This window comes from Triticum aestivum, chromosome 7D (assembly GCF_018294505.1).
Source record: "Triticum aestivum cultivar Chinese Spring chromosome 7D, IWGSC CS RefSeq v2.1, whole genome shotgun sequence".
Classification (NCBI taxonomy): Eukaryota; Viridiplantae; Streptophyta; class Magnoliopsida; order Poales; family Poaceae; genus Triticum; species Triticum aestivum.
In genome coordinates, this window is record NC_057814.1 from 635,628,747 (window position 1) to 635,647,952 (window position 19,206).

Genomic DNA, 19,206 nt, shown 5'->3' on the forward strand with positions numbered 1-19,206 from the left:
AACGCCCTAGGTCTTCATGAGCAAGCAAGTTGGATGCACACCCACTTAATTTGTTTTTGAGCTTTCATACACTTATAGCTCTAGTGCATCCGTTGCATGGCAATCCCCACTCACTCACATTGATATCTATTGATGGGCATCTCCATAGCCCGTTGATACACCTAGTTGATGTGAGACTATCTCCTTTTTTTGTCTTCTCCACAACCTCATATTCTATTCCACCTCTAGTGCTATATCCATGGCTCACACTCATGTATTGCGTGAAAGTTGAAAAGGTTTGAGAACATCAAAAGTATGAAGCAATTGCTTGGCTTGTCATCGGGGTTGTGCATGATTTGAATATTTTGTGTGGTGAAGATGGAGCATAGCTAGACTATATGATTTTGTAGGGATAAATTTCTTTGGCCATGTTATTTTGAAAAGACATGATTGCTTTATTAGTATGCTTGAAGTATTATTGACTTAATGTCAAACGATAGGCTGTTGCTTTGAATCACTCGTGTCTTAATATTCATGCCATGATTAGATTATATGATCAAGATTATGCTAGGTAGCATTGCACATCAAAAATTATCTTTTTTATCATTAACCTACTCGAGGACGAGCAGGAATTAAGCTTGGGGATGTTGATACGTCTTCGTCGTATCTATAAGTTTTGATTGTTCCATGCCAATATTCTACAACTTTTACATACTTTTGGCAACTTTTTAAACTATTTTTGGGACTAACATATTGATCCAGTGCCCAGTGCCAGTTCCGGTTTGTTGCATGTTTTTTGTTTCGCAGGAAATCCATATCAAACGGAGTCCAAATGTGATAAAAACTTACAGAGACTTTTTTGGAATATATGTGATGTTTGGGAAAAAGAATCAACAGAGACGATGCCCGAGGAGTCCACGAGATAGGGGGTGCGCCCCTAACCCTCGTGGCCACTCCGTAAGGCGGTTGGGGCCCTTCTTTCGCCGCAAGAAAGCTAATATCCGGATAGAAATCATGTAAAAATTTCAGCCCAATCGGAGTTACGGATCTCCGGGTATTTAAGAAACGGTGAAAGGCCAAAATCTGGGAGCGCAGAAATAGAAGGTATAGAGAGAGAGATCCAATATTGGAGGGGCTCTCGCTCCTCCGCCGCCATGGAGGCCAAGGACCAGAGGAGAAACCCTCCTCCCATCTAGGGGGGAGGTCAAGGAAGAAGAAGAAGGAGGAGGGCCATCATCGTGACGAAGATCTACACCAACAACTTCGCCGCCGTCATCACCAACTCTCTCCCCCTCTATGCAGCGGTGTAACACCTCTTCTCCCCGCTGTAATCTCTACTTGAACATCGTGATCAACGCTATATATTATTTCCCAATGATGTATGGCTATCCTATGATGTTGGAGTAGATCCGTTTTGTCCTATGGGTTGAATGATTATCGTGATTGGTTTGAGTTGCATGTTTTATTATTGGTGCTCTCCTATGGTTCTCTCCGTGTCGCGCAAGTGTGAGGGATCCCCGTTGTAGGGTTTGTAATATGTTCATGATTTGCTTATGGTGGGTGGCGTGAGTGACAGAAGCACAGACCCGAGTAAGTAGGTTGTTTGCGTATGGGAATAAAGAGGACTTGATACTTTAATGCTACGGTTGGGTTTTACCATAATGATATTTTAGTAGTTACGGATGGTTGCTAGAGTTCCAATCATAAGTGCATATGATCCAAGAATAGAAAGTATGTTAGCTTATGCCTCTCCCTCTTATAAAACTGCAATAATGATTACCAGTCTAGTTATCGATTGCCTAGGGACAAATGACTTTCTTGTGACAAAAAGCTCTCTACTAAAACTAACTTAGCTGTGTCTTTATCTAAACAGCCCCTACTTTTTATTTACGTTCTCTTTATTAGCTTGCAAACCTATCCTATCACACCTACAAAGTACTTCTAGTTTCATACTTGTTCTAGGTAAAGCGAACGTTAACGTGCGTAGAGTTGTATCGATGGTCGATAGAACTTGAGGGAATATTTGTTCTACCTTTAGCTCCTCGTTGGGTTCGACACTCTTACTTATCGAAAGAGGCTACAGCTGATCCACTATACTCGTGGGTTATCACACGCTGCTGCTAAAGTCATGCCCCTCGCTACTGTTATTAGTTTCTGAGTTATTTTTTCTGCCGCATATTTTCCTTTGTATTTATACATCATTATACAAATTTTGGTCACATGAGGGATTTTTATATCAATATGATCATGTTGACTTATTATATTATTAGGTGAAAGAAACACAGATTAGATTCATGTGACCAAAAGTTTGATTAGTAGGACGACTAATCCAACTTTTTGTCACATGAATCTAATCCGTGTTTCTTCCACCAATGACATAATAACTCAATATGATCATAATAACTCATCATCATATTCATATAAGAACTCATACATAATCATCATCATTATAATAACAACTCATCATCGTAGTCATATATATAGGAACAAGCTCAACATTCTAGCACAAGGTAGCACATAACTCATCATCATCATGATAACAACTCATCGTCATAGTCATATAAGAACTAGCTCATCATTCTAGCACACGGTAGCTCATAACTCATCATCATCATGATAACAACTCATCATCATAGTCATATAAGAACCAACTCATAATTCTAGCACAATGTAGCACATAACTACCTAAGACCTCCTAATCTCTCGAAGGTAAAATAGCAAAAAACAGGTAAACCCCTAATTCTCCATTATGGAGAATACAGATGAACATGTCTCCCATTAATTTGTGCGCTGCGCTTGATGTTGCCCCAAGTAGTTCTCTGTGATCATTCAAAAAATTTCTCCAGTCTTTTATTGTGAGGACGCCATCACTTTGATGAATCATGTATGCACTGAGGTGAAGCATAGGCCACCTTGGACGTAAGCTTAATGTTCATGTCACCTTTCATTTCCATATGATGAGGTACACAATCCACCAGAGGTTGCTGTTAAAGAACATCATAATAACATACTTAGCAAAATCTAATTTAGCTTAAGAAGGATATATGCAAAAAAATGCACCGGGACATAATAGGAAAAATCTTAGCATGATATCTCGATGGATGTTTCCGTAGTTCAACACGTGCACTAGTGGCACGTACCATAACTTGGAGGGATATGTTGACTCATATTAAAAGCCTCAACATCATTAATCCATGAAACAAAATGATTTATCTCCTCGCAAGTTAGCTCAGACAAATAACTGCAGTAGGTTTTGTCTACTACTTTCCGTACATTTCTTGAAGAATGGAAATAAGTTGTCAACTATTTTTATAAAAAAAATATAAATTACTTATTGAATATGTTTGAGAAACTCACATAGAGGTAGAAGTGGAAGCATATGATCATCGGCCCAAATGTCGATATTAGCTTCGTCAACATTATCTTCATCCATGTCATCTTTAGGATCATCACCAAGATCAAAGGTGACATGAATACCCTCCTGAAAACCATACGCTTTGCAAAGTGCTGCCCAATTCAAGCAACCAAGAGTCGGTCACCACATTGTACAGCTTTACGTTAAAAGCATAACCATGATGGGTCCTGAGGTGAACTCACTTTTTCTGCCTATTCTCATGATCTTTGAAATCCAGCTTCTCCAAGACATAACGTCTTGCATGGAAGGGGATGCACTAGTCGGATTGTAGAAAGCGGAAATTACACGTTGAAGAAACATAAGTTATGCTTAATTATGGTAAAAATACTTGCCGTCGTTGCGTACCGTATAAACATTGAAGGTCTCGTCGAGCTTAATACTGAAGCATCATCCGCCTTCCAGGTGAGGCCTGTCGCACAGACCCCGGTCATTGCCGCGCTACTCGCACTCAGGGATCCTATCGTCGTCTTCATACATTTCCTATCTTCATAATTGAAAGATTAAAGTTCTGAAATTCAATATATATACTACAAAACCTAATTAGATCATTATTATTCATCACGGGTTTACAATCGGTCTGTCAGGTCTTTTCTTGAAAACACTCAACTCACATGGTGTATATATTTCGACCGTCGGTGATGGTAGCTCTCCCTCCTTCACTCGTGCATTACCAAGGTATATCATGAGCGGAAGGAAGAGGAAGCGACCCCCACGACAACAGTCGAGATTCTTCTTCCTCTCTGACATTTGCGACCGTCGGTAATGGAAGCTCCTACTTTCATTCGAAAGTGCATTACACCTAAATGTCTAGCACCTTTGAATGAAGAAGAAGCTCCCCTCACAACAACAGTCGGGATTCTTCTTCTCTCATATATGGTGGACACTCTCCCTCACTGTTTTTTTGCCTGTCATGTATGGAGCCGCGACAGACTTAAAGTCAACCCAAAATGTCGTTTAGTTCTCTTTCTGGCAAATCCAACGCACTCGATATTTCCTACATTCTAGCACAAGCCATGCTAAAATTCACGGAAAAATCCGGCAAGACCTTTGCTAAAAAGGACATATCGAGCGCCTGAAATTTGCCGGAACGGAAATTAATCAACACTCCGGCAAAACATAGGCCACTCGGAGGTGTTCTCTGCATTGATAATGAAACTAAAGCGCATATAACAGGGCGTAGCCTCACGGATATTTTCTCAAAAAAAACTAGCTTCATCACATTGTCACAGCTACTCATCTACTACTCTACTACATCAATCAAAACATCTACATCATCACCGACATGGGGATTTGGCTGGTCTCACCACGAGGTCGGAGGGGGTCGGTGATGGGGACGACGGTGCGGATTATGCAGGGGCTCCTTTATTTATGCCAAAACAAAATATAAACAAAAACATTATCTATCTATCCAAAGCATTACTAAAAAAACTAAGTTTAAACCATCTGTCTATCCATCTATCTATCCAAGCATTACAAAGGACTTAGTGAAATCCTATAAGCTATCAAGTAAATATCCAATTTGATTCCAAATAAAAATTTCTACTATCTGCAATTTGTTTCCCGAACCCTAGAAAAATGCCGTGATTTCTTTACCTACTGTCTACTTCTTGAACCATAGAAAAAGGCCCTAATTTCACAATATAACTTAGAGTTTGATTGCTGAAATATATTTGAAAATATACCATGAACCCTAAAAAATGGCCCAATTTTAGAATATGACAAGTACATGACATTTTTAAAAATTCTACAAACTAAATGTAGTAAAATACAAACTAATGTAGGAACTATAAACTACAAACTACTTCAGTAAACTACAAACTAGAAACTAATTTAGTCAAATAAGGGAGCTAGGAGGGAGGATGAGGGAGGAGGAGGAGGGAGGAGGGCCAGCGGCGGCTAGAGGAGGAGGAAGGAGGGACGGCGGCGGGTGGAGGAGGAGGGAGGAGGGCCGGTGGCGGCTGGAGGAGGAGGGAGAAGGGCTGGGCGTGCTCACCTAGGTTGTCGGCGGAGGCGTGGAGGATGAGCTCGCGAAGGACGGCGACAATGCGGGGGACGACGGGAGGAGCACGACGACAATGCGGCGATGGTGAGAGAGGGAGAGTGAGTGAGTGAGGATAGGGAGAGTTAGGACCGAGGTGAGGAAAGAGGATAACGTAGCAGTAGTAGTAGCGCATGTCTGTTTATGGCGCTACTGCTACCTCCTTATCAGTAGCGCCTATACAGTAAACGCGCTACTACTATACCTAGACTGGTGGGTAACGTGGCCACCACTTAGCAGCAGCGATGTATAGCATACCCGTGCTACTGCTAAATGGTTATCTATAGCACGTTCGACAAGCCAGCGCTACTGTAAATTAGCAGTAGCGTCCCATTTTATCTGGCGCTACTAATAAGCTTCCATGTATAAGGTTTTCCCTAGTAGTGTTAAGTTTCCAGGCAATACAATTCTAGCACGAATAATAAACATTTATCATGAACACGAAATATGATGATAGCCATTCTATTATTGCCTCTAGGACATATTTCCAACAGTCTCCCACTTGCACTAGAGTCAGTAATCTAGTTTACATAGTTATGAATCTAACACCCACGGAATCCTGGTGTTGGTCACATTTTTCTCGTGGAAGTGGTTTAGTCAACGGGTCTGTCACATTCAGATCCTTATGTACTTTGCAAAGTTCTATGTCTTCATCCTTAATGTAATTACGAATGGACTTGAAGAGATGTTTGATGTGCTTGGTCTTTTTGTGAAACCTGGGCTCCTTGGCAATGGCAAGTGCACGAGTGCTGTCACAAAAGATAGTCATTGGATCTGATGCACTAGGTATCACTCCTAGTTTGAATATGAACTCCTTCTTCGAGACTCCTTGTGTTGCTTACAAAGCAGCTATATATTCCGCTTCACATGTAGATCCCGCTAGGATGCTTTGCTTGGAACTGCACCAACTGACTGCTCCTCCATTGAAAATAAATACGTATCCGGTTTGAGACTTTGAGTCACCTGGATTAGTGTCAAAGTTAGCATCGACGTAAACCTTTTATGACGAGCTCTTCTTCACCTCCATAACCAAGACAGATGTCCTTAGTCCTCTTTCGATACTTCAGGATATTCTTGACCGCTGTCCAGTAATCTAGATCACTCTGGTACCTTCCTACCAGACTTATGGCGAGGCACACATCAATCTGGTACACAGCATGGCATACATTATAGAGGCTATGGCTGAGGCATAGAGATGACTTTCATCCTTTCTCTTTCTTCTGTCGTGGTCGGGGTTTGAGTCTTACTCAACTTCACACTTTGAGTTCACAAAGTCATGACAAAGTGAAGAGGTAATTTTCCGTACTTGTTAGATTTCATAAGGGTACATGGGTATGCGAGTATGGGTTATATGATATGATCAGTTATAAGGAAGTAAAAATATTTTGTATAAATGGTATGTTAGCATGAGCTTTTAAATAGATGGCGTCAATATCAAGACCGCTCTGATGAGTATCAGATGTGGGAACACGTACGCCAATCGTATCCTTGAGCACACAATCCATGACCATCTGACGCGTGTTGGAAAAACGATAGACCCGGCAGATCACTTGGGTTCATGGTCGTCTAGCCAACCAACTTTTATACCATGTAGCAATCACGAATTATTTTTTCAATTAAATAAAATATATTTTTCTTAAATACAATGTATATATATACAAAAGAATATGCAGGCAATGCACCTGCAGAGAGCCTCCAAGTCAAATGGGTTCCATATTGTGCAAAGCGCTCATACTTATTAGAGTTAATTTTGCATTAGTAGTAGTGGTGATAACAATTAATAGGAATAATTAACAATTTGTACACTCACTCCCACCTAATCTATGTTTTCGTTCGGCGGACAAAGACATTTAGCAGTTGGAAATAATATTTCATATAAGGTTGCTTATGAAGAAGCAATTGAAGATTATGTACTCGCTCTGCTCAAAATAGATAACATTTTTTAGTATTTTTTCACATGGAGTAGATAATTATTAAAAAAAGGGGGAATTTTCATTTCAAATATATTGGCACGTTCCAACAAATTTGAATATTTTTTAGTTGTTATTAGCTGTCAAAGATGGAGAACTTTACCTGCATAATGTGTATGATATTTTGAAATGGATGCATTTAGTGTTAAATAGTGCTAGAAGGTTTATGTACTCCGAGTTTTAGGATTTTAATTTTATAAGATATAATTATTTAGGAATTACAATAATAGCATGGCATATCTACAAAATTTATCTTTAATTACCCACAAGGAAATATATTTTGTCTACGGCCTAATTTGAAATTTTGCACAAGGCCTCCAATATCGTAGGTACAGTGGTGAGGCCAAGTCATTTTTATTTTTTAACTTGACAAATAATTTACGGTGCAATCTTGGTTTCTAACATATTTTTTTTACCTGGTCCTAGTTGCATAAGATTCGGTGCCCCCTACAAAGAAGTAATTTCATGCATAACGCCCGCCGTACAGAAACGAAGGCGCCACGTGGCCTCATGTAAGCCGAGTACCCTGCTCGGCACATAATACCGCCACCATCCAAGCGTATCAGTACTTGTGACACATAGCTGTCGCGCTCTCGAACTCGTGATGGCTCTCTAATTAGCACCGAACCCAGACTTGGTCTCGATCTAGGCCTGCCAGATGAATCTAGGCTGGGCTCTCGAGATGTATTTCATTTTAATAAAATCACAAACTCATACAGAACCCAAAAGGCCCTATCTCGCTCCCGTGCGGTGCCGCCGTGCCGCACCGGAGCGCCCCCGCCGGCCGCCTCCTCCCGTTCACTCCAGCGCCTCCTCCCCCCGCCGCCGGGTGTGCGGGGAGGCGGCGTACGGCGGCAGGTCCAGCGGCGGCGCTTGATCTGGGTCCAGATGTGCTTCGACGGGCCGCAACCTCGTGTACCTTTCCGTCAATGGCTTGCTGCCCCTGGTATCGACCTGCAACTCGAGGACGTCGGGGGCTGAGGCCCTGGGCGTGGCGGTGGTGGCCACCTCCTCCGCCGGAGATGGTTGGCCTGAGGCTGGGAGGTCGGATCTACAGATTCGTCATCTAGTCCCGGTTGCGTGTTGGGAAACAGAGTTGCCGGTGGCTGGCGATGGCGGCGTTTTGTGTCGTTGCCTTCATAAAGGCATCATCGTGTAACTTCTGTCGACTCACTCGTGCTGCTTCAGGGGAAACCCTAAGATCTGGTAATCAAGATCGGACGATGATGGTACTGAGGTGTCATTCCTCTCTTGGGAGCATTGTTTGGGCAGCAGCGCTGGAAGTTAGAGGCAGGAGGTGGAGCGGCTTCGTCTTGCATGGAGTTTCGGTGGAGATGTTAAGTCATGCTGACCGACAGGTGCTACGCATTCCATGACTGGTCGGCAAGTGCTATGCACGACAGATCTTCCAAAGACTTCAAGCTGTGTCGGCTTGTGGTACTTGGCGGCATGGTGCTAAGGTGTACCGGCGGCGACCGTGACGTACTCAGCTGTTCGCGCGTAGGGAGGTGGTGCCGTTGGGCACCGTGGTGGCGTCGACGACAGCTAGAGCAGGCAGGGTTGATGCATCAGTACAGCTCTGAAGATGGAGTGGTGGCAGTTGGCGGCGGCGGCCTCTGAGAGCACGCCGGACCGGTGTGTGCCCCAGACAGGCAAGTGGCTTGGTTGGGGCCTCAGGTCGTCTTAGATGTTAGGTTTGGCTGTGAGGTCTGTAGTATTAGGCCCGGACTATAAGCATGCCTACATCAATTAGTTAGGAGTAGCGACATATGTTGCCTAGACAGTGACTTCAGACTTACCATTGTATTTCCTTGTTAAGTCTTATGAGAATAATTAATAAACTGGCTGTGCATCACCTAGATGCAGAGGCCAGGGGTATTCCTTCTTTTTTTAAAAATACAGAACCCAAATGGGAGTTTCAAAAGAAAGGGCAGATCTTCAGTTTCATACTTCATCAAGTTGAGCTGGAACTTGTTCTTTTTTTTTACAGCCTAACACATGGAATATGTCGCATCAAGCCCAAATAGCACACAGGAAAAAAAACATAGTAGTACAACATGTGATCGCAAAAAAAGAAGTCGATAGCAGTAATCCTAAAACATGTGATAGTGGTAAATAAACATAGCAGATGCGTCACGAAACTGTTCCACATTGTGCTGGTGCTGCGATGTTAGGCGGGATCCTAGTGGGGCGAGGAGCAGAGCTTGTGGAGGTGGCGGCAGCGCCTATAGCGTACGGGTGCTGAGGACAACAATGTACTAGTTGGGATAATTAAAACAGAGACAAAAAACTTCACATAATAAGAATCGAGTCAAATTTACTCAAACCAATTCCTATGTGTTTCATATTGTTTAGAAACTATTTGGTGCATTTGAAATCCAAATGCAACTTCACGTTCCTGAAATGAAGGTGATCCTAGCTTTGGATCAATTAAAGTGGGTGGAGGCACCAATGCCATTGGAGGCGAGACACATTCCAATTTTTTTTAAGTTGCGTTGACGGTTTGAGACACTTTCAGCTTTAATGGCGTTTACATTTCTTTTGTTGTGTGTTCCACGACATGTTAACTGGGACGATCTATATCATCGCTAACTGCCCTTCGGGCTAGTTAGTGAGCCTCCTTGTTGGATCATCTCATCTCATGAGTAAAGGAGATAGCTTCAAACCCTGAACTTCTGGCTACAATTCCATGTATAATCTGTACGTAGAGACCTCTTCTTTTAGGGGTGTGCGTACACACCTCTAGTTGTTCATGGATTGAGTTCAGTGCGTTCAAGCAGTTTATGGCCACCTTGACCTTACTCGCTAGTATGTCATTCGCTAATGATATAGCCTCACGGCATGCTAGGGCTTCGAGTGTTTCAGCATCCACGATCCCATCATAAGTAACACTTGATGCTCCTATAAATACCCCTGCACAAGTACAAGTAATCGCCAGTACTGTTTGTTTTCCCGTTGCAGCGTCAACATTCACCTTGATCCAGCCATCGGTGTTTAGATGGTCAAGAGTATTAGTAATCTATAATACCTAAATAGTTCATCCCTACTATACTATTTCTCTTGACATGCAGTCTATCCACCTCATCTCACATGCCCCACAACACATACAATCTGCCACATATTTTTTTTATCTAAGCACTAATTAAATCTCCTACTTTTGAGTTAACTACTGACACGCATGTACAGTTCAACAAAAGAAAAGCAGATTCGTTCCTCATTAATAGTTCTGTTTCCCACCATAAGAGCCGAACATCCTTTCTCTTGATGGTCCCGTTTCTAACAGTAAGAGCCAGCCGAATAGCCTCTTCTTAATTCTTATAAATCCCGCCTCTCTATCGCCCTCATAAGACACAAAAACTAAAGCCTCTCACACAAGCAACGCTCCATAAGAAAAGCTAAGATTTTCCCCTACCAGGACACAACTTAGGGTCGATGATGGCTAGCTCTCTGTTGCTCGAAAGAAAAGAAATCACTTTCCCATATCTCAAGCAGAATTCAGAGATCAACCGCTCGACACGGCTGGGTCGCGGTTCTATTTCCGGCCACTGTGATCGGCAAGGAAGGCACGCCATTGCTGCGCTCCAGAGCTCCTTCGGTACGCCCGGCAGTCTTCCTCACCTCCATCTCTATTTCCGGCCACTGTGATCGGCAAGGAAGGCACACCACTGCTGCGCTCCAGAGCTCCTCCGGTACGCCCGGCAGTATCCCTCGCCTCCATCTCTTTGGTCGCCGGTACATGGGTCAGAACGCCATATCATCGCCGGCCGCCCAGACTCCCAGATCATTGATGACAACACAACTGGTGAGGCATCTATGCATCATTGCTCTGTTACAAAGCTGTCGGCAGTGGCAGCGACCGTCGAGAAGTCCGCCTCAATCAACAAAGATGACTTCCACAACCACAAGGGCTCCACCTATAAGGATGGCACATCATCTTATCAGTGAGCTGTTGCACTTTCTTTCACGAATGAGGTGATGAATATTATAGTTCACATTTAGCAATAATATTCATGTCTAATGGCATGATGCCCAACGAAATTGTCAAGCACGCCATGTTATATGTATTAGTGATGCCTCTTTTTCTTGAACTGGGTACGAGTTGTTTTGGTAGCAGACTTAATTTTGTTCATCCATAATTAAACCTTTCACATAACTATGTTGCAGATTAAGTTGTGTTATACTCACTGCGGTGCGGTCCTTTTCCTCTAATCTTAGACCAATGCTGTTGCCGGTGCTATTAGTATAAACGTTGCAATTTGCTCTTCCATTGAACAACATGTTGCTGTAAAAGTGCTCTTCCTAATAGGTCATTATATAACAACTAAAATTTTAAGCCATCAATTTATATATACTTGCAGAGAAGCCACAAAAAGTGCTCCACCTAATAGATATAGAAGCAACAGAATTAAATATGCTCATCCTAAATATGTTGAAATTTTGCCTACTTCTTTTCCTATTAACTGATTCATGAAATGATTCAAAGAGGTGGTCAAATACCTTTTATACAATACATATATCCGCTTTCCTAATTCTATGTTAATAGTTTGACATATTATTTTTAACAGTATTAACTGATCTTGATTTTTCATTAATCGAGACATTTTTTTCTTGCCGGATGCGTCTTGCCCATTTGGAGAAGGCATGGTAAATTATTATTGCACCCTATTTTTTCTTTGATGATTTTTCTTGCAGACTTGTAGTTATATATATACCCACGTATGTGTATATTTTCGTTAGGTGGTATATGCATACCCGTGTATGTACATAATTTCATTAGTAGTTATATGCATATCCGCGTATGTATATAATTTCGTTACTAGATTGAACCTAGAATAAATCATTGCATATATACATACCCATGTATTAGGTACTCATATTAAATAGTTAGAAAAAATAGAACGTAATAGTTCAAAAATAATTTACTGGGATTATAAACCCGCGTATGTACATAATTTCATTAGTATGTATTAGATACCAGTATTAGATAGCTAGGACAGAAAAAAAATATGCGTATTAGATAGCGTGGTAGTTCAGAAAACAATCAAACACTAATAGAATTTATTGTATGGCAAGTTTTGCATGCCTAATAGTTAAAAACGGAAATAAAATGTAAGCATGGAAAGAATAGTTAGGAAACAAATCAAACATTCATTGTGCAGCGATATATAGTAAGAACCATCTCAAGAAGCTGATATTAGTGCTCTGAATGTTAAAGAACTGTTTTCTCTTAATGTTGCATCTTACTATATTTTGATCCGCCATTGGTTCAGAACTGACTGTAATATAGTTTGCATCCATGCAGTAGAGGGAATATTTCAAAAGCAATTCACATCCGGTTAACATTGATGGCCACTGATAGTGCTCATGTCTAATGCAGAAAAGGTGACCCATTCATTATTGTTTGCAGGACTCCATAATTGAGGTGAGACGTTTCTTCTTCATTTGCTGGAGAAGTTCGATGCTTTAGGATACGTAATGCTTCACAGGTAAAACAGACTTAAGTTATTTTTCTGTAAAATATTGTTTCGCTTATTTTTTGAGGATGTTTTCACTTAGTTTTGTTATAATACTCTACATAATATATATGCTTACTATTATTAAGTCCATTCCACATTTCTCTTCTATAATATGTAGTTGCGAACTTAATGATCAACATTTTGCGGTTGACGCAGTTCCAAAGTAATTGTGGTGGTTAGTGCTATTGATTCCAAGTTTCTAAATGAACTTTTCGTTCTTTTAAAGGTAACAAAAAAAACTCCCACATTGATGAGAGTGATTCTTAGTATGGAGTGCTAGGGATGATGACAAATATAGTGAGGCACATATTACAACTATTCAAACTACTTTTGCATCTGGATGGTTGGTGACATTTTCTTTGTCTTTGAGACTTATTATTCACGGGATTCATTTTGTGCCAACCACAATCCATGAGGCATGTAGAAAATTGTTTTTAGTACATTATATAAATATGTGTCTGCGCATTCCCGCGGCAAAGTGCGGGAATTATCTAGTACATCATAGAAAAGTGGTACTCCCTCTAATACGTACTGTATTAATTATCGTGGTACTAAATCATCGACAATTAATATGGATCGGAGGAAGTACTTTTTTAAGGAGTAAAATAGCTCTTGTGAATTTGCGGGCTTTGATAATTTTAGAAAATATGGAGAAACTATTCATGAGATCTCGAGAGATACTTTCAAGGATCTAGAGGTTCTCTAAATCTAATTTTCCAAGATCTTTGCCACAAAACCTCTCAAGCCTGATCCACCTCCTTTACCTAAAAAGAGAATCACACTATTGTAGATGAGAAGTGGTAACTACGCCTAGCACACTATCTGGATTTTATCAGTTAAAGCTATTGACCCTTCAATGTTGTCCTGGTAATTATAATTAGCCTAGAAACATTAGTCATCTTGTCAATTTACGCCATCTATCGTTGAAAATGATGTTCACTCCAGTGTTCTGGAGGTTGGAAAAGATGAAGTGTCTACAAGAGCTGAAAGGATTTTTTATCAACAAAGAGAGTGTTGGATTAGAAATTAGTGAGTTGCGGAAAGTTATGATAGCTTGATGAAACAAGGATATACCAAGAGTTACGAGCAGAAATCCAGGGAAACAACACTTTGTACCTTCAATGGCTTAATATATTTTTCTCTTCATGTAAAAAAATTGCATGATGAAATATGATGTCTTGTTGCTTCTGTGTGTATAAGTTTTTCAGGAAGGCATTGCATGTACATAGTCTTGGGAAGATCTACAATGCAATCTGGCAATCCGGGCATGGGTGCCAAAATTGAAGAACAGACGTGACTGACGAGGACATGTATTGGGGATAGGGTAACAGGCCTGACCTAAGGACCCTACCCATGGACACCGTACCCTTTGTACTGGGCACCTGGGCCAGATCACCGTCCAGATGTACCGCAACTTGAAAGTCACTCGGACGGCAACAACCACTCGGAGCACGGCACTCCACTCGACGAGCTCGTTCCACTCGGCCGTGTATCACTCGGATATGCGAAGACCAATAGTCAGCATGACGGTTTTTGTAGTGGGCAGGCATTATGGCATTGAGGCTCCACCATGTAACATAAGGGGTGAGGGGGTGGCGCACTCTATATAAGCCACCCCCCACCACTAGACTAGGGGGCAGTTTCTCATTCTTTCTTCCATCTCTCTCTCTTTTCACCTTTAGTATTAGGACTACGGGGATCCGTTCCCTCTCATTGTAATCTCTGGATACATACTAAGATAAACAAAGCCTCTCCGGAGCACGAGACGTAGGGTTGTTATCTCCACCGCGGGAGGCCCGAACTCGCTAAAATCATCGTGTCACCCATATGCATCTTGATAGATCATGCTCCTTTATCCTACCCCTCTCTTATTGTCGGAATCGTTCCCACGACAGTCGGCGACCAAAGGGATAGACTATAATTTCTCGATGTTTCGATGAGAATTTCTTGACTTTCCATATATAGAAAGAGATAGACTATAAATGACATCTCTTATGTCAATAAGACCAAAGGGATGGATATTAAATGATAGGAAGTGCTAGGAAGTGAAATAGAATGAAATAGAGCCACTTTGGGCTTTCCTATGAAATGAGGCATGGAACGGAGCCACTACAAAGAAATTATGGGAGTTACGAAAGAAGCTTCGGACTCATATTGTTCATGGGTTGAGAGCGGGAGTTGAACTCTAGGAGATCGAATCCCCCCTTGTTCCTCAGTAGCTCAGTGGTAGAGCGGTCGGCTGTTAACTGACTGGTCGTAGGTTCGAATCCTACTTGGGGAGATTTTATTCATTCTTTAATGTAAGAATTTTAATGTAAGAATAAAGAATTGAATTAAAGGGCTTGCTTTGACCCTTAGGAGTAGGTAACCCGTTCGCTATCCTTGTTTCTATTTCTATTGCATTCTATCTCATCCTATCACATTTTGTTCTACGATTCCACTTCGACAAAAGGAAAGAGCATACCTAAGTTCAATAGCTTTACGTCCGCTATCCCGATCATGATTTTCCTACTCTCAGGGGGAAAGTAAAGGCCCTTCCCCCTTTGGAAGGCTGTGGGCGAGGAGGGATTCGAACCCCCGACACCGTGGTTCGTAGCCACGTGCTCTAATCCTCTGAGCTACAGGCCCAACTGTCTCCACTGGATCTCTTCCCGGGGGTACCCCTTCATTTCAGGTTAAGAAGATGGGAAAGCGCCTTTCTCTCTATAAGAACAGTGCGTTCCGAGGTGTGAAGTGGGAGAGAGGGGATGTGATGATTGAGGTTTTGAATAAGACGACCTTTGCATTTTAGATTTGGATCTTTTTCTTATTTCAAAATAGTGAAAAAGTCAAATAAGATGTGCTAAGCTTTTTATCATTCTGGCATCGAGCTATTTTGCCGCAGGACCTCCCCTATAGTATCGTCACCGCAGTAGAGTTTAACCACCAAATTCGGGATGGATTGGTGTGGTTCCTCTACGCCTAGGACACCAGAATATCGAACCATGAACGAGGAAAGGCATGAGATAAATATTGGCTAGTAATTGTGAAGCCCCAATTCTTGACTGAAAGGGACACCAAAGGCCTCTGCCCTCCCTCTCTATCTATCCAAGAGATGGAAGGGCAGAGCTTTTTTTGGTTTTTTCATCTTTTCATCAAAGAGTTGAACAATGAAGATAGATGGCAAGTGCCTGATCGATTTGATCAGGCCGTGTAGGAACAAGGTTCAAATCGTTCGTTCGTTAGGATGCCTCAGCTGCATACATCACTGCACTTCCACTTGACACATATTTAAACGGCTCGTCTCGCCGCTACATTATCCTATTTCCATACTTCTGTCGCTCCATCCCCGTATGATTTTAGCGAGTTCGGGCCTCCCGCGGTTGAGATAACAGCCCTATGTCTCGTGCTCCGGAGAGGCTTTGTTTTATCTTAGTATGTATCCAGAGATTACAATGAGAGGGAACGGATCCCCGTAGTCCTGAGACTAAAGGTGAAAAGAGACAGAGATGGAAGAAAGAATGAGAACCTGCCCCTCTCTTATTGTCGGAATCGTTCCCACGACAGTTGACGCCCACCGTGGGGCGTGGCGTCTATCGAGCCATGATGCAGATGGTTTTTTATTTATTCATCTATGTTAATTTCTGTTCCTACAGTTCATACTGTTCATCTCCACGAAGAGTAACCGAAGCAAAAGAGAGAGAGGAGAAAAGATACATCTTCACTTCACGTCTGGCCGATCGATTCAAGCATGTACAAGAGTCAAAGAGCAACGGGCGTGGGTTCAGGTGGTCATCTCGTGCGGACCTGGCACGGTGTACAGGCCGAGGGATGACCTCAACGCCACACACACACACGGCGGCTCTGTCCAATGTAGCGCTGCATCTGACTGCCGCGATGCTCCTTCCTCCGGCATCAGCTGCGCGGAGGCGGCGCGGACACACGGCGGCTCCACCCTCCGACATCTTCCTCCATCATCGATTGCTGAAACGCGGCATGGACATGCGGCGGCCTCTACCTCCCCTGTCGACGGCTCGACACAGCGTAGATGGCGGCGTCCCATCCGCCATCGGCTGCCCGACGCAGCACTTCGACGGCCGGCGTCGAGTAACCGTCCTCGCGCACGGCAGGCGACGAATCGCTGTGCCTGGCAGCGCACCGCTCCTCCTTCCGATTGGCAGCTTGGCCGCAACTTCTGCGCGGGCTGGGTGGTCCCAACCGGCCGCCTGACTCCCCAAGCAATGAGGCGAAGAAGATGGCAAGCAGGGCTTCATCCTCATCGGATGCGGCCGCGTCTCCACGACGGCTCGGCGGTGACCTCCGTGGCCGACCAGGGAGCTCTGCACCCCGCCTTTTACTCTCCTTTTAACCTTGATTGCTTTCCATTTACTTCCTCCATTCCTTCCCATCTGTTTCCTGCATGCAGGGGATAAATGGTCGTGGGAAAAGGAAACCTCCCTTACATATGCATGAACGGTTCCTTAATTAACGTTAATACCACTTGCATGCAGATTAATTTGGCGCTAGACGTGGGTAACTCCTCTCGCGGGCTTTGGATCAGGATCACCTGCAAGTGATGGAGCCGCCCGCCTCGAGTGGATGGAGCAACGCTCGTGCGCTCGTGGGCACGTCCACGCCGAACCTCACCAACACTCCGCGTCGCCCTGCCTAGCCAGCTCCACACTGACCGGATCAGAGCCCAACCGTGGCTCCCTCGGACCAGTGGATGCACTTGGTTCACTCGGTCGTGCAACCCCTGGGTTCACTCGGCCGGTTCACCTTTTGTTTAATCGTCCGGCTAACGTCCAGATCATCATCGATGGCAACCGTCACAAATGACCTCCGAAGCGGTCCGCCGCGTCGTCTCAGGCCTCGTCTGCAGCACCGGCGAGCTCCTACAAACGGCCACTGGCGCGGTCCGCCGCATCGTCTCCGGCCACGTCTACGATGCCGTTGGCGAGCTCGTACAAACAACCACCGGCGCGGTCCGTCCCGTGGTCTCCGGCCTCGTCTATGACGTCGTCGGTGAGCTCCTACAAACGGCCACTGGCGCGGTCCGTCCTGTCGTCTCCGACCTCTCGTCTACGACGCCGCCGTCAAGCTCCTCCAAACGGCCGTCGGTGTGGTCCGTCTACGACGTCCTCACGCATGGCCACCTCCTCCAACCAATGTTAATGGCTCTGCGGCTGGGTTGGTGTTTGTCACGCATGCATGCAGGCTCATGCATATCCCACTTGCATGAACGTTGAGAACGGAAAGAGAAGAAAGAAAATGCTTTGATTGACGAATCAATGTCCATTAGTGCGTGGCCAAAAGAAGGAATAATGGAAGGAGAAGAAAGGAGTGATTGCCAAATCAATGTCAATTAGTGCATGGCCAGGAAAAGGAAACTGTCATTTCATCAATTGGGCAAGAGTTATAGCATGCAGATTCTCTGGACGTGGGCAACTCCATCAATGCCTAGCAACGTATTCTTCATGGCCCCGACGGGCGGTCCGGCTCCTTGAGCAGCGAGACGCAGCAGCTGCAGCGCGAGACTCCTCCACCCAGTCGACTGATCGAACGCGACCTCCGCGCAGCAGAGACGCGTCCGATTCGGCGGTTCGCTGGTTCACTCGGAAAAACCTTGCGCTCGGACAGATTGTTCACTCCGACAGCTAACCTGCTCGCTCGACGAATCCTAATAATATCCATGGCGACCGCGGTCGGAGGGGCACTTCAGAAATTCGCATGGATGCGCGGGCTTGATGCGGCATTGACACAGAGGATGGCCACGTCCCCGACCACAGCACAGCACAAATCCGACGCGGCGCCCTGCACAACGTCACTTGGACACATCCTCATCACTCGGCAGCAGCAACAACGGCGCGCGGCTCTCCGTCCTCTACACCTGCTCAACGATGCACCAGGGTACCAAGCAACTCCTGGACCCAGCGCCGAGTAGCTCCGCTTTCCCTTGCGGGCACTCGACAGGGATGGAAACAAAGGAAACGTCATCCACGACCACTCGGAAGAAAAGATGAAGGACATTCGGCTGCTCGTCACTCGGATGCCCCGCGCGTCGCCACTTCACGGCACGCGTCTACATCATCCGGACGCCGCGCTCGTCGCCACTCCGCGGGACGCGTCTACTTCAATCGGAATCCCCGCGCATCGTCACTCCGCGGGACGCGTCTACTTTACTCGGTCGCTCCGCGCGTCGTCATCGGTTGGTCACCTCATCACCATTCGGCCGCCCCGCTCGTCGCCACTCGGTTGGCCACCTCATCACCACTCGGCCGCCCCGCGCGTCGCCATCGGTTGGTCACC

At 44.3% G+C, this 19,206-nt stretch overlaps 2 non-coding genes and 1 pseudogene across 2 annotated transcripts; 1 reads left to right on the plus strand and 2 right to left on the minus strand.

Moving 5' to 3' along the window:
• The window catches only part of LOC123171502 (disease resistance protein RGA2-like), a 97,281-nt pseudogene extending 93,456 nt beyond the window's left edge, over positions 1–3,825 (minus strand).
• Positions 3,826–15,127: 11,302 nt separating this feature from the next.
• TRNAN-GUU (transfer RNA asparagine (anticodon GUU)) lies at positions 15,128–15,199 on the plus strand. The gene has a single exon. It is a non-coding gene; the product is annotated as a tRNA-Asn (tRNA).
• A 273-nt stretch (positions 15,200–15,472) lies between these two features.
• Positions 15,473–15,546, minus strand: TRNAR-ACG (transfer RNA arginine (anticodon ACG)). The gene has a single exon. It is a non-coding gene; the product is annotated as a tRNA-Arg (tRNA).
• Positions 15,547–19,206: the final 3,660 nt, after the last annotated feature.